The sequence below is a fragment of the Oryctolagus cuniculus genome, chromosome 10 (assembly GCF_051225735.1).
Source record: "Oryctolagus cuniculus isolate XC-2025 breed Fujian yellow rabbit chromosome 10, ASM5122573v1, whole genome shotgun sequence".
Lineage (NCBI taxonomy): Eukaryota > Metazoa > Chordata > Mammalia > Lagomorpha > Leporidae > Oryctolagus > Oryctolagus cuniculus.
Window position 1 is genome coordinate 121643943 of NC_142876.1, and position 15838 is coordinate 121659780.

Consider the following 15838-nt stretch of genomic DNA (forward strand, 5'->3'; position numbering starts at 1 on the left):
GTGAGGGGGGCCTGGCAGTCGCAAAGGGACACTCCCAACTCCAGCATCCTGTCTTCTCTCTGCAGTGTCTCTCTCGAGCATCTTGGCCAGCCCATCCGAGCCCCTCTCTCAGGCCTAAGTTTCTGACTTTGCTTTTCGAAATCAGTCTATCAAATACTCATTCATGGTTCACTCACTCACCTGAACACTGCGCCATCATCATGACTACAAAGCAGGCTCCGACACGCCATGCTAATATTCTCAGAAAAGCACCTTCCAAGAATTTGTAACAAAGGTTAGGTTTGGCATTTGTTTAAACAACCAATGGCCACTGTAAGAACCCTGGAATATTGGGATTATTGGATAGGTATGTACCACCTTCTTTTGGAGAAAAACTAAAAAAAAAATCAATCGTATATAATACAAAATTAAAATCTCCTCCAGTTATCATAAAGTCCAGTGAAGAAGTTTAGCCCCAGGTCCTTTACATCGAGTGCTCAGGGCTGGCATTGTGGTTCAGCAGGTTAACCGACCGCCTGCGACGCTGGTGACCCATGTGAGGCCAGTTCCAGTGCTGACTGCTCCACTTCCAATCCAGCTCCCTGCTGATGTGCCTGGAAAAGCAGCAGAGGATAACCCAAGTGCTTGGACCCTGGCAACCATAGGGAGACCCAGATGCAGTTCCAGGCTTCTGACTTCAGCCTGACCCAGCCCAGATTATCACAGCCATTTGGGGAGTGAACCAGTGAAGATTTCTTTCTCTCTCTTGTGTGTCTAACTCTACCTTTAAAATACATAAGCAATCTTTAAACAAAAAAACTATAGTAAGCAACTATTTTTCCTTACTGGTCCACAGAAGACTGATACCACTTATAAAATATAGGAAGATGTTACAGGGACCAACAATTCTCACAGAGGCCAGCACCATGGCGTAGTAGGTCAAGACTCTAGCTCCACCAGTTCCAGTTCCAGTCCCTGCTACTCCACTTCCGATCCAGCTCCCTACTAATGGCCTGGGAGAGCAAGTGCTTGGGCCCCTGCACCCATGTGGGAGACCCAGAAGAAGCTCCTGGCTCCTGGTTTCAGACTGGCCCAGCTCTGGCCATTGTGGCCATTTGGGGAGTGAACCAGCAGATGGAAGATAGCTCTTGCTTTCTCTCTCTCTCTGTAACAGTACCTCTCAAATAAATAAATCTTAAAAAAAAATTGCTACAAGTCTTCCTTGTGTGGGCTCTCATTTTATCCATTTATGAGTCCCCAAACGGTAACAGTTTTCGGACTTAAACTAGTACTGCCATATTATATTATGCTGTTAAAATTTTGTCTATATTTTAATAAAGTTTAAAGTTTCAAAATACTTTATAAAAATATTTTCTCCAGTGGGATGAAAACTCCAAAAATGTAAAATATTATCACTTTTAAAATGACATTAATAACTAAATTAACACTATCAAATTGAAACTCAGTTTCTGAGAAGAGACCCTTAAAGGGAAATTTTACCCTGGAAAACATGTGTTTGTTTTGTTTTGTTTTGTTTTTCCTAAATGTTCCTAAGTTATTATCATGGAAAAAAAAAGTCTACGTTCCAGAAATAATTCGTACACTGATTTTATTTATTGTTGCTATGCTTATATAAAAATGAATTTAGAAAGAAATTAGGTTTTGGAGAGTTGCCATCCACACTAAAAGGAAGAGTAATTAAACTTGTTATTAGTGTTTGTAAGAGCAGGCTAATGCAACTCATTAGACACGGGCTGGCTTGCTTTGCAGCCTAGGTTGTGAGGCGGTTGCGGTTTACGATGTGGATGTTGGCAGAAGACCCAGACAGCCCATCCACAACAGTCACGGAGATGAACTGATGCAGGCCTGAGCCAGCTGGGTGAGCAGAACCAGGCTCCAGAAACGATCTGCGTCGGGGGTGCCTTTAGGTCTGTGGAAACGGCCCTCACCTCTCCACCTCGAGTGATTAAACACCTGTGGTTGGCCATACTCCCTGGGAAGAACACTTCTACTTTTACCCTGTCCACAAAGCTCAGGTTTGTGCTACACCAGGGAGTCCAGCGCGGCTGGATGGTGTTGCCTGCACTGTTGCACCGTCCATCACTGGGCTGGGATTATTAGTTACAATGGGCCCAAGGCACGTTCAGATCACACACAGTTACCACTCGGCGTGTGCTGGTTCTGCACACTCCCGGTACGGCCCACCTTGCTTATGCCCCCAGGACCTTGTAAGACTCAGTGCTGAACAAAGATGAATAAAAAGTCATTGTGTCTTCTCCTGAGGGCTGCTTCTAGGTCAACAGTGGCTCCTTGCACAGCAACACTTCTGAGTGATTACGGGTGTGCATCCCTGTGTGACAGGGACAAAGCGGGCTGACAAGGGACCGGTTTCTCTGGGTAAGCTCTATGGATCTAGTTTTAGGGCAGTTATGAGAATTATCATTTTTTTCTTTCCATTTAATCAAATTAAGTCCAAGCTTCGGCCTCAAAGTCCATGGATTAATTTTGCCATCATCAGTGTGTTGACAGACAAGTGCTGGACATAAGATGATGTAACAGGAGACAGAAGACAAGAACCAGACCCTAACAGAGACCAGACCAGACAGACCATGAGCAGGGACATTCAGAAAAAATTCCACACAGTCACATGATGCTCCTCGGGGAAAAAGGTGCATTTAACCTCGGACGTCAAGGTATCTCACCCTCCCCACGCAAAGTGATAATGGTATAAGTGGGCCCAAATGAAAGGAGTTTGAGGATTACTTTTGACTTGTATAATTAACAAGGATTCATTGGAGCTGTCATTTTTTTTTTTTTTTAGTCTTTCAGGATTATATTTAAAAGAGACCCTTCTCCCAGGAACTTTATAAACAAGATTTGTTTTAGCTTATTTCAAAGGCAGAGCAACATGAGAGACAGATCTTTCATCTACTGGTTCACTTCCCACAAGGTAACAAGGTACAGGCCAGGCCAAAGCAAGAAGCCAAGGGCCAGGAACTGCATTTGGGTCTCTCGTATGGGTGGAATAAGCCTAAGTATTTGAGCCATCTGCTGCTGCCTACCTGAGCTCTTTATCAGGATGCTGGATCATAAGTAGAGCAGCCAGGACTTGACTGGCACTCCGACACGGGATGCCAGTGAACTCGGTGATGGTTTAACCTGCTGCCCTAAACGCCAACCCCTCCTTCATAAAGTTTCCACCAATAATTCAAAGTGTGAAGATTTCCTAAGCTCTTTTTACATATCTTCGTAAAGGATAATGACTGATAACTCGGATACAACCTTCCAGACTGCTCTGGAAGGAGATATATATATATATATATATATATATTATATCTACTTTTCAACAATATTGTGAATCCACCCTAATACCTTTGACAACTCACTTCTGTATTTAACAATCTACTGTAAGCACGTTTTCTGTTAAATCACGTGGTTTAATGATCACACAGTGCTCTATTTCAGATACATCATGCTAGTGACTTAACCAGGCCTCTCTGTTGTTTTCTGATTTCAATGAAGTAGTTCCCATTTGATAACTCTCTCTCCAAACACCTACACCAGCCAGGAATGAGAGAAACCAAAACCAGGAGCAGGGACCAGGTCACCAACAAGGAACCCAGGGACCCAACTACTTGTCATTCCCGCTGCTTCGTAGAGTCTGCATTAGCACGAGGCTGGAGTCAAGGACCAGTGCTAGACAGCAACCTCCAGGGTAGGACATTTGTGTCTTAACCGGCATCTTTACTGCCAGGATCAATGTGCTGCTGACATACTGAATATTTTGGACAAACTACAAACGTGTGAAAGAAAAGAACTGTCAGAACATCCCACCCAGCGTGGGCATTTGGTGTGGTGGTTACTGGCCACTTAGAATGGCCACATCCCTAATCAGAGTGCCTGGTTAAACCTGGGCAACTGCATTTCCACCCCAGCTTCCTGCCAATGCACCTCCCCAAAGGCAGCGGTCAAGGCTCCGGCACGTGGGTCCCAGCAGGAGTTCCTGGCACCTGGCTTCACCCTGGACCAGCCCTGGCTGCTATGGGCATTTGGGCAATGAGATTTCCCTGTCTGTCTGGTTGTCTGTCTCTCTCTGTCATACAAAATGAAGACTGAAGAAGTCATTCGCACACAGGGATTTTATCCTGTGACGGGGGATAAAATGCTGACCACCCAGGTATGCAGGACAGCCTGGAGAAAGTAATTTCATTTCTCTATTAGTATGCAGTTGATTCACAACTCTGCACTAGAAGACCATCTACAGCGGAAATGCTTAAATTTGACTCTCTGTAAACGTCAGGGTCCCTACGAGGCTAAAATCAAAATCTATGAATTCTCTTTCCTGAACATTGCACCATTGCACACTCACAGTCAGGGGCTGGTCCTTTAACGCACACAGCTGCAGGATCCATCTCACTGTGGAGGCCAGGTTGGAGAGCTGAGACAGGCAACTGGCCCAGCGGTCAGCTGTGGGAGCAAACGTCAGCGGAAGAGGCAAGAGAGGGAGGGGGCTGTGGTTCAGGCTCTGAATATGACCCCCTGAGGTTACAGCCCCTGTGCCTGCTGAGCGTGTGAGCGCAGGTGATGGAGAAGCATCAGGAGCAAAGTCTCCCTCTGGGCTACTGCTGCTCTGCTGCGCTCTGACCCTCCGTCTTCCCTGGAGTGAGTCAGAGAAGCTGCGATTCCTCACCCCCAAGGCACAGGCCCCAGCGTGCCCTAACACACACTGTCAACTAGACAGGCTGCTTTGTCCCTTCCCCACTGACAGCCCTCATTCCGCAGAGGTCCAGCCCCAACCTAGCAGGAAGGGAGGCTACACAGAGATATCAAGAGGAATCCAACAGGTGCACCTGGGCTTCCCTGCAGATCTACTATGATTGTATCCTCTTCTGTCCAGCCACGTTTCCACATGGCCGTCCACTCCTCTTCTAACCTAAATGCAGAAGCACACTCTCCCTGTGGACTTTCCAGCTTCATGTGTAGTGTCCTACGTCATGGAGTCATGCGCTAATTAGATTGTGGTGCTTTTCTCTTGTTCAGATGTTGCTGGTTGTAGCAATGTGAGTCGATGGTGAGGAAAAGATCAGCCCTCTCCACCTTCACGTGGTGCAAGGAAGCCATCCACAGATTTAACAACATATGAACAGGAAGGGTCAGGGGACAATCAACCGTGATTCTGAGTCTGACTGTGGGAGGATTTAATGACAGTTTTAACTGTCGCTTGGCAGTTGGGCTGCATTAGAAAGCAAAAGTGAACAAGGAGATGGACTACATTCAACGGTCAAGAAGGATGATTCACTGTTGTCGGCAATGTAAACTGGTATAACCATCCGGAAGACAATCCGGAGATTCCTCAGAAATCTGGAAATAGGCATTCCACTCCTGGGGACTTACCCAACTTAAGAGAGATCATCGTATGAAAGAGTTATCTGTACCTCCATGTTTATAGCAGCTCAACTCACAACAGCTAAGATAAGGAATCCACACAGATGTTCACAGCTGACGACTGGATAAAGACATTTTCATATATATATGTATATATGTATGTATGTATGTGTGTATATATATATATATAGTATGGAATACTACTCAACTGTCAAAACTAATGAAATTCTGTCTTTTGCAACAAAATGGATGCAATCAGAGACCATTATTCTTAGTGAAATTACACAATCCCCCAAAGTCAAACATCTGTCACTAAAATACAGACTGCAAAAATCATGTAATGTGTATGAGAGAAATTGACATTTTGACATTTGATTATTGTTTGTGGCCCTTGTCTACACTCCTGAGGAGCAGTGGCTTTTCTACTTGCTGAATTCTTTATTTAGTGGATGGTTGACCTTGTAATCGTAAAGTAAACTGAAAATATGCCATTACAAAAATCAAAATTACAGGAAGAGAGGAAGGAAGAAGGAGAGAGGGATCAAGGGAGGGTAGGATGGAAAATACCATTATGTTCTTTAAACTGTGTATATGAAATACAGGAAATTTGTCTCCTTATATAAATACCAAATAAATTAGAATATAAGTAAATAATTCTTTGAAAAATAATCTGAATTATCTGCATGGGTCGAGAGTTGCTGCCCAGTGGGGAAAGACTGGCACTGTATGCCAACAGTCATGATTTAGCTAAAATACCAAGGGGCAGCGGGATCAGTCCTCTTGTCACTGACGTTAGCATTCAGGGGAGGCAAGCAATGGAGCTCCTACTGACAAAACCTGCCTGCTTGGAAAGAAGAGAAAACTGAGATGAGGTGGAAGGAAAGCTTTTCATTGATCTCAGGATATCAGTATTCCCAGGTCCAGATCTCAAACCACCGCCCTCGCTGATCGGGAAGTCAAAGCCGCGCCTTCCACTGCTCTTCTTCCGTGTGTTCATAATCACAATGCAACCTCTACCCAGAGCTGTCAGTCATCATATCTACTGATATGGGATCTGTTGCAGGATATAAGAAGAGAAGCTCATGTGTGATTTTAAATTAGGAAATGAAATTTAAAACCACAAAATATTCATTTTTTGTGCTAAAAAAAAAAGAAAAAACACCAAAAAAAACCTCCTATATCCTTTGTTGAGAGCTCAATGGATGGTAGTGAGATTAAAAACACAAAAGGATCCGATTCTGGGAGCTCCCCAGGGAGTGGTAAGCAGAGGGGGCACTATACCTTCAGAGTTCATGATTCACCCTCATTGGTTGAGGACAGGCAGTCAACAGGACAAGCAGCGCCAACAAAGACGAGAATCACTTCTGAGGCATTATTTTCACCCTCTCACAGACGAGTGGAATATGAGCAGAGAAGCACGGGTTTGTGTGTTTCTCAATGACTTACAGATTTAATAAAATAGAGAGAAAACCCATTTATCTTCCATACGAGTCCCAAAGTACGGATGTTCGTGGATGGAATTGTAAGAAATAAACCATCACAGGTTCACGTGCCACATTAATTTATGCTAATTGCATGTTCCTAATGGCACATTCGTTTGAATCATCTTTCAGATTGTCATTCTTGTAGGAGAATTTTCCTCCCCTACTAGCAGGATTCACTATGGAAAGATATTAACCGTTTCTCAATTACCTCCCAACTTATTGTGTGAAATTTCTCCAAGGGTGGTTTTGAGAGCAGAAATTGGCTTCAACACAGCATGACTTATCATATCAAATTGCCCTTCCTTATCTCCCACTATGTCTTAAGGCACCAGCATCAAAGTCATGAGAACTGTAGCCAAGAGGGTTTTGCCCAACATTGCTGCTAAGCTGCCTGGTGGAAAAGATCACAGGACACATATCTTCACATAATTTTAGAGCTCATTACTAAAAGATGGTTGGAATAAAAGAAATAGGTTTATGTTTTCTAGAGGATTCTTGAAAGCTGAGATAAAGATCATTAATTTAATTATGGAACCTACTCCTTAAAGGCAATGTCAGAGTTACCAAATTTAAGATTATGACCATGCATGTGGGTTTTGGGTAGCACAGACAAATACTGATAGTTGGAAGTCAAGTTAAAAAACCAACTAGGTAACATCACTTTTATGTCCTTGGAGGTTTCCAAGACAACTTATTCCTTCAAAGGCATTCACTGAGAGCCTGCCATGGGCCAGAAGCTTGGTGGCAGCTCAAACTGGAGAGGAACGTAAGAGCAAGGCTCTCTGTCTCTTAAAACTCAAGAGCAGACACAAAGCATCCTGGGAATAGTCTGCCTCAGCCACCACCCATTTTCTCTTTGTTCTGTGGAAGCCAAGAGGTGGTAGAATGTCCAAAACTTCCTGTGAGCCATCCACTGCCCAGCGGTCATTAGCACCAGCCAGAAAGGTCAGTCTTGGGCAAGCCTTAGGAAATATTCTACTTGAGATTTCCACTTAGAGACAAGTAGAGTAGGCATATTCCCCCGTTACATCTGCTTAACACAACTGAAAACCTGAACAAGAGAAGTGAAACAAAAATAAAAGATTCTGAGAGGTAGGGCAGCCAGTGACCTTGGGGACCAAGGAAAGTCAGGGCAGTGACTCTCCGGGGTCTCTGGTCCACTCTGTATACCCTCGGCTTGGAGCCAAAGAGGGCAACAACAACACCAAGGTGTAAACAAAGGCAGAAAGCAGTCCACAGAGCAAAGGACTGAGAAAGAAGACTATAGGAGAACCAGCTTCAGACAACGAAGTTTACTCCGTCCAACTCCAAAAGCCACAGCCCCTGCACACCTGCACTAGCAAGGGGTGAGCTGCAGCCAGCTTTCGCCCTTCTTAAATACTCAAGAGATGCCCCAGCAGCCTGCAGAGATGCTCCCTGTGAGGGCCAGGGGGTCAGTAGTCACTGACGAGTGCCCCCTCGTGGTGACAGAGCCCCATACCCGGGACGCTGGCTCTCACGTGTTCTCTCCCACTGTGGCACAATCAGACCAGGGGACTTCTGCTGTCACCAAAGCACCAAGGGGACCCCAGCACAATGCCAGTGGAGACCTCAGGGACACCCAACTCCAACATCCCATGCCAGCACCCTCCTCATGTGTCAACAGACACGGGGAAATCTGAGCTTGGTCCTCCATGGCCCGGTAATAGAAATGGCCTTCTGTCTTTTCCTAGGAAAAGCTGAGGGTTCAAACATCTAGAGACTCGGGGTAGACACGAACACCCAAGGTTTTGTCAAAGCTCACTCATCACACCAAGAACAAGAAAACAGATGCAAACAGCAAGTCCACACTGATGTCAGAATTATCTCACAAGGATTTTAAAGCAGGCAAGAAAACCAAAAGCCTTGCCAAAGACACAGGCAACCTAAGCCAATAAAAAGAAGATATTAAGAATATTAAGAAGAATCTAACAGGAGTGTCAAGATCCTGCTTGGGACTCCTGTGTTCCTTATCAGAGTGCCTGAGATCAAGTCCTGGCTCTGTTCCTGATTCCAGGGTACTGCTACTGTGCACCCCGAGAGACAGCAAGCAATGCTTCAAGTCGCTGAGAAGCTGCCAACCATGGGGGAGACGTGGGCTGACCTGCAGACTCTGCCTTTGTCTTCGCCAAGCCCCGAGGCAGGCATTTGAGGAGGGAACCAGTGGATGGAAGAGCTTTCTCTGTGTATCTGTTGTCTATTTTTGACTTTCAAATAAACAAATATTTTGAAGAAAAAGAAGTATTTAAAAACTGATGACAATAAAAACAAAACAGAAATGACAGAATGCAGCCACAACACAGAAATAATCACATCAATTTAAAATGGTCTAAGAACAGCAAATAGAAATAGGTATTATCAACCCCAGCTAAAAGAGTGATGGGTCAAAAATGTGTACTATCCAGTGCATGTTTTATAAGAGAGAGTAGCTTCCAAATTGATATTCTAGGCTACAATGACTTGATAACCAAAGTAAAGAGAAATCATTGATACTTAAGGGGAAAACCCACGGAAACTCAACAGAGCATAAAGCAACTTAATTGAGAAGAGTCTAGCAATACCGACAAAAAAGAGATAGCCACTTAAGAACTGCCCCTAAAATACTCTACAAATGTTCGAAGCACAATTAGCATGAACTCTTCACAATTTCTTGCAGAGAATAGAGGAAAAGCGGAGTTTTTCTAATTCATTATATAAAGCTCAAGTACAAAAACCTGACAAAGATAGTGTAAGACAATGCACGACAGACCAAATATTCTACAAATTCCAGTGCAACACCCACACCTGGAACCAGACCTATACAAATATGTTCAATTTACATTTGACAAAGGTTCAAAACAATTAAATACAGAGAGCATTCAACAGATGGAGAGGGCAGGAAAGAGAGAGAGAGCAAGAACCGCAGTCAACAAAGCCAAAGATAATTGAAACACAGGTGAATCTAATCAGAACTTGGATTTTCTCCTTTCTTTTGCAATAACATGGATGCAACTGGAAACCATTATACTTAGTGAAAGTTATATTATATATTATATTATACTTAGTGCATTTCATTTACCATGCAAAAGCCACTCCTTAAAACACAGATCCATATGTTTTCCCTGATCCGGGATATTTGACAAAGTATCTAAAATGTACTGTATTGGAGTGAAGTGGACATTTTGAGATTCAATGATTGTTTACAGCCCTCCTTTCTTCTGTGGAGGAACAGTGTTTTTTATTCTTCATACTATTTGTTTAACTCTTTATTTAGTGCAGGGTTAACTTTATGAATATAAAGTATACTGAAAAAAGATCTTAGTAAAAATTAAGAGTGGGATTAGGAGAAGGAGGAGGAAGAAGCGTTGGAGCGTGAGTGGGACGGAGGGTAGGGTGGGAGGTATCATTATGTTCCTAAATCTGTATATAGGAAATACATGAAACTTGTGTACCTTAAATAAAATTAAAACAAAGAACATAGGTTTCCGTCATACTTCCTTTACTATTACAAATTGTGCAAACGCGAAATAAAAAGTAAGTCTAAACCTGAAGACAAAATGCTCTGTCTTCAATCCTGCCTCGCGAAGAAGCAACAGAACTGCTACAGGACTGGGGCCTCATTCAACTGTGGGGCACAGGAACTCTCAAAGAGCACCCCCGCCCCTCCGTGGAGATGAGCTACACAAATAAATGAGCAACACAAAGCAACTATTCTCGAGCTTCTAGGTGGATAGACTTGGATTAAACACCCAAGGTTAACCACCAGGGCAAGGCAGCGGGGGCTCTATTTGGCCAGGCTCGAGTCACATGGTTACCCATGAAGCTGAGAGTGGGGTATTGGTCGTGGTTCCAGTCACACTCATCCAAAACTAAGAGGTCTAAGCGTGGGGCTCAAAAAAAAAATAAAATAAAATAAAAAAATAAGGATTTTTATCATTATGTCAACAGAAGCAAACAATAAAAATGAACCAACACAAAACATTAACACCATCCAGACAGCATGGTTCAGCTCACTTCTCTAATAACTGTGACAGCCAGGTCTGGGCCAGGTCAAAGCCAGAATCCAGAAACTCCACCTTGCCCTACTACATGGGTGGCAAAATCCAACAGCATGAGCCACCATCTGCTGCATCCCAACGTGCACCAGCAGGAAGCGGATTTGGAAACACTACAGCCAGGTCTCGAACCAGGCACTCTGAAATGGGATTCGGGGGTCCCAAGGGGCAGCTGAACCCTCTGTGCCACACCTGCCTCTGGCACGCCCCTGTCTTACACCATTCCTGAGGGCAGAGTCTTTGTGGAGCCGGAGGAGGGGCCCTCACGCTACCTGGGTGCCCGCATCAGGAGATCAGGGTGCAGTACCCTGAGCAGAAGGCTGGGGCCTAGGGGGCCTGCACCGCAGGGGAGGAGGCCCAGGCAAACCGTGACCTCAGCGTGCGTGGATCCTTGCACAGTTTTTCCCAGACACGTATGAATTCCCAAGCAGTCTGAGCATTTTCCTCTAAATCCAGCACTCTGAAGCCACAGCCTGAGGACGAGACCTGTAGGGTGTTTACTTCTACTGGAACACACTGATTTTTACATGTGCCTGCATTTCATTTACCAAGCAATGAGCGCATTATACATGAACAGCTAACGAGCATTCTAAACTCACTGACGCGATCAAACATTCATGAACAAATATCCACAGATGACCACGGAACAGAAGGCGTTTGCCACCAGACGTGACGCTGCTGTCTGTTTGGTGGACCACCACGTGTGGCACTTTTGGTTAGTTTCCATTTCATCTCAATATGGCAAGAATTTAACCTGATAAAAAAGTTTTTGGAACTTAATATAACACAATTATCTGAGAAAAAAGTAAATTTAAAACTTTCTATCAATGGTGCATTACTGACTGGCAGCAAAGTTTAACACTTGGTTCTGCTCCAAACAATGAAATACATTTTTTAAAGGAGAAACCAGTCAAATAACTTTCTAAAGGAAAAGCCACCAGTTCTCACCATCAATGCAGTAATGTGTTTCATCTTTCCACAGAACAGCACTTAAACACGAAACCTATATCTGAGTGGGGTATCACTATAAACATGGGTGTCCAAACACAAGATAATGTTTGTCTGCTATCTGCAAAGCCACTACAAAACACACAGAACACCACAGTTAAGGGAAAGGGTTTTCTGACAGGGAAATCTGACAGGCCAGACGAAGAGACGAAGAAGAGAGAGAGAGGGGTGCACAGAAAGAGATGGAGAGAGAGAGAGAACATGCGTGGGAAGCAGATCCTATTATACCTATGCAGAGGGCAGGGACATAGGAGCAGCGAATCCCGTTAGGGTGGGGGTAGAGCTGACGCTCGTGACTGGGCCACGTGGTCACCTGGTTTCCAGCAACGGCAGCGGGGGCTCAAGCCAAGGATGGTGTCGGGGTATAGATCACACCACAGATAAGACTGTGCCGTTTTACTAATGCTACCTATCTAGAGTCAAGAAAACAAAATTATTTTGAATTAGATACTCTTTTTGTCCCCCAAATTTCAGATGAATGTCCCCTCAACAGCAGGATATACATGGTAAAAAAAAAAAAAAAAAAAAAAAGAAGAAGAAGAAACTAAATAAAAAGCTTGAAAATGAAATAAAATGCAAGAGCAAATTCTGTTTCCTCTCCAATGAGGCAACAGGTATTTTTTGTCATCTATAGCACACACATTTACCTCTCTGCTCCTGGCTTTGTTTCACATTTTGGTCGAGCCCGGGGACCGCAGTCAGGAATCACGGAACTGAGGAGGTTTGGCAAAGTGAGGAAGCCGTGTCCTCCAGCTCATCTCCTGACACATATTTTGCCGTGACCTCTTTCACATCTCTGAGAATTCTAGAAGCTTCTTCCCAGTCACTTCTCAAAATGCTTGTCAAGCCCAGAAGAGGACAGACAAAATTGAGAGCTGTGAAGAGTGAAGGTACCAAAAGCTTTCAACTCAACAAACATTTATTTTTCTAGACTTTCTGCTCAGAGGCTGTGTTCCAAGCCAACTGCAGACTATCTGCTCGCTCAGGTGAAATACCGGGCTACAGGAGGCAGCAGCAGGAGGGCTGGTTGCCACAGGAGGGTCCCCAGGCACATGCTGATTGGCGACTTAGGGAGTGGACTGTCTCAAAGAGAGGTCCCCTTACCTGAGCACAAGGGTGACTCCCTGAGCTACATACGTGGACAGACTCGCTCTGGGGACTTGACTGGACAACAGAGGGTTCAGGGAAGTCAGACAAAGGCCACAAAGATGTCAGCGAGTCCACTGGCGCCGACTGAGAACCCACAGCTACAGGCAGGAGAGCAAGGATGAACAGGTGCATGGGCCTATTCAAAAGTGGCGGAACTTGCTTCCAACACAAAGAAGCTACAGGCTGCGCAGGCATGAATTAAACAGCAGAACTGAGTACAATAGTTTCATAGTGTTCAACACTTCAATAGTACAATTCCAGATCCATCAAAGTTGGTTTATTTAAGGGTTACTTCTTGGCCTACTTTTCTCTCCTATTTAGATTATTTTCCAAGTGACTTAACTGTGTCTTTCACATTTATGGTTATTCTTTACTTTTTAAAAATTTTTTAGATTTGTTTTTTTCTTATTTATTTGAAAGGTAGATTTATTGAGAGAGGGGGAAAGAGAGAGAGAAAGTGATTTTCCATCCACCTGCTGACTCCCCAAACAGCAGCAATGTCCTTGGCTATACCAGGTTGAACTCAGGAGCTTTTTCTGGGTCACCCTCATGGGCGGCAGGGGTCCAAGCACTTGGGCCATCCTCTGCTGCTTCCCCAGGCCATTAGCAGCGAGCTGGATTGGGAGTGGAGCAGCCGGGTCTCGAACTGGTGCCCATATGGGATGCTGGGATTGCAGACGGCGGCTTTCTTTGCTTTGCCCCTTGCCCTCCCCTATGGTTACTGTTCTACTAACACTGTTCACACCACGATCTCTGCCCCAGACTTCCCCCTGGACTCCAAACTCAAATACTCCATTGCCTCTTTGGCTTCTCCCTTTGGACATCTCAACGGCATATTGGGATGAGCGTGTGCAAAACAGAATCGTGTGGACAACCGTCCACTTGTAATCCAACCCTCCACATACAACAGTGTCCCTCAACAGGAACTCCAGGAGTCTAGAAGGCTTTCTCACTTCTCTTTCCCTGCCCTCCCACATGCACGGCCCAGCTCCCTCTGGAAACCAGCCACATTTTCGCCTCTTCCATCTGCATCACCACAACAGCTCTGAAACTGCCTCTCCAGTTCTCTTCCCGCCTCCACACCCCATTCATACGCCCCACTGTACAGAGCCGCATCTTCGGGGAGTCGAAGAGCCAACGCTGCTATTAATAACATGCACAGGATGACTGAGCTAGCCACACACTTGCCACATGCTAATTCATTTAAGTTAGGCTTACCCCATACAACATCCGGGCTTACAACACTCCCGTTTCTGCTGCATTCAGGATAAACATTCAGGTAAAGAAATGTCCCCTCCCCACCAAAACCTCCATGTGGGAGCCACAGCCTCTTTTCCCTGTACATGCTTGTCAATCACGCGTGGCCAATCCCTGGCTCACCCAAGTTATTCTCCATTTCCGAAACATGCAGTAACTCCCTGTTCTGCCTCTCCTTCGCGAGGAGCCCTATGCTACTTTGCCTCTGTTCCCAGAAGCGTTTAGCTCTCAAAGTCACCACTGCCTCCTTCTACGGGCAGATCTTGACCGGTCCATCTGCAAGAGCCCTCAGAGTCTCCGAGTCACATAACCCGGTTTGCCATGATCAATATCATTTCTATCACTTACGCATCTGATTATTTTATGAGTCACAGACAGGAAGGTGTACTTACACAGAATCTCCTCTGTCTTCTTGCCTCTCCCTCTCCGGAGTTCTTAGCACTGTGCCCGTCTTCTATGAGGTGCTTGGGAAATATCTGGGGAGTGAAAAAAGTAAATTTAAAAATTAGTCAAGATAGCCCCAGCTGCTGTAATAAATCACCTTAAAATATCAGAGGCTGAACACAATAGATTTATTCCTAGCTCACATCAGACCCACGGCAGGTCAGCAGCAGCACTCTGCCACACTCAACAGAAAATGGCCAAATTTATTTTAGGAACTGACACCTATCTGGCTGATGGGAGCTGGGGGTGAGGGGAAGACACACTTTCTCTGAAATTCCGTAGGGGAAAGTGACACGTGGCAGGTGTGAGCCACAACGGGCCCCCTCAGCCCCACCAAGACGCAAGGGGGCATGGAAACCTTGCTGAGCCTTGCACCCAGGAAGCACCCGGTCCCTGCGCCATAGCAGCTGGAGGTCTCAGCCTGCACCTTCCACCTCTTCACGTCTTGGGTGTCAGGGATCCTGATGCTGCCCTCTCACTGCCATTTAGCACGAAACTGCAAAGCACTTTATAACAAACTTAAAGCATTGTGTTGATTCATAGAGCAAATGTGCACACATACTTGGCGTGTTGGCAAGGAAAACATCTGGAATAATCAACATGTGGATTTAAATGACCCACTTAAGTAAATTCTGTTCATTCCTAGTCCTCCTAACTCTGTTTTCCTCCTTGTCAAAAGGTCCTTGCCTGATCAGGGGCTCACGTCAAGTTGCATGTCTAAGCAGTGTGAACTACACAAATAGTGGATGTTCTTTCTAATTAAATTTAGGAGAAGATTCACAAACTATCTGTAAACAGAAACTGAGACTATTTTCAGAATATATTCATTATTTACACAAAAATAGTTTTTGAAGTGCATGTAAAATTGTTTGAGAAATAAAACAAATGAATTTATTGTGTTTGAAATTGAAAGAATGTTATTTTATCAAGGCTGATACATCAGAACTTTTCTAGGTAAGGGTTTGCACAGTTTAAAATAAATTGAGTGGAAACTCTCTGTGTCCAATTTCCCCAGGAACATTTGTAGGTCTCATATTCTCTCCTGTAACTAAGAATGGTTCTAATTACTGAATTAAATGA

General features: G+C 44.7%; 1 long non-coding RNA gene across 21 annotated transcripts in view; it reads right to left on the bottom strand.

Moving 5' to 3' along the window:
• The window catches only part of LOC127487206 (uncharacterized), a 330743-nt gene that overhangs the window by 216473 nt on the left and 98432 nt on the right, over positions 1-15838 (bottom strand). For 18 of the 21 annotated variants that reach the window (XR_016214442.1, XR_016214440.1, XR_016214436.1 and 15 more), the window contains one exon: positions 14707-14790. This is a non-coding gene — a long non-coding RNA (uncharacterized LOC127487206). Of the gene's footprint in view, positions 1-387; positions 594-14706; positions 14791-15838 lie in introns of those variants that run through there. The other 3 variants (XR_016214451.1, XR_016214455.1, XR_016214448.1) reach the window with 3 other exon arrangements.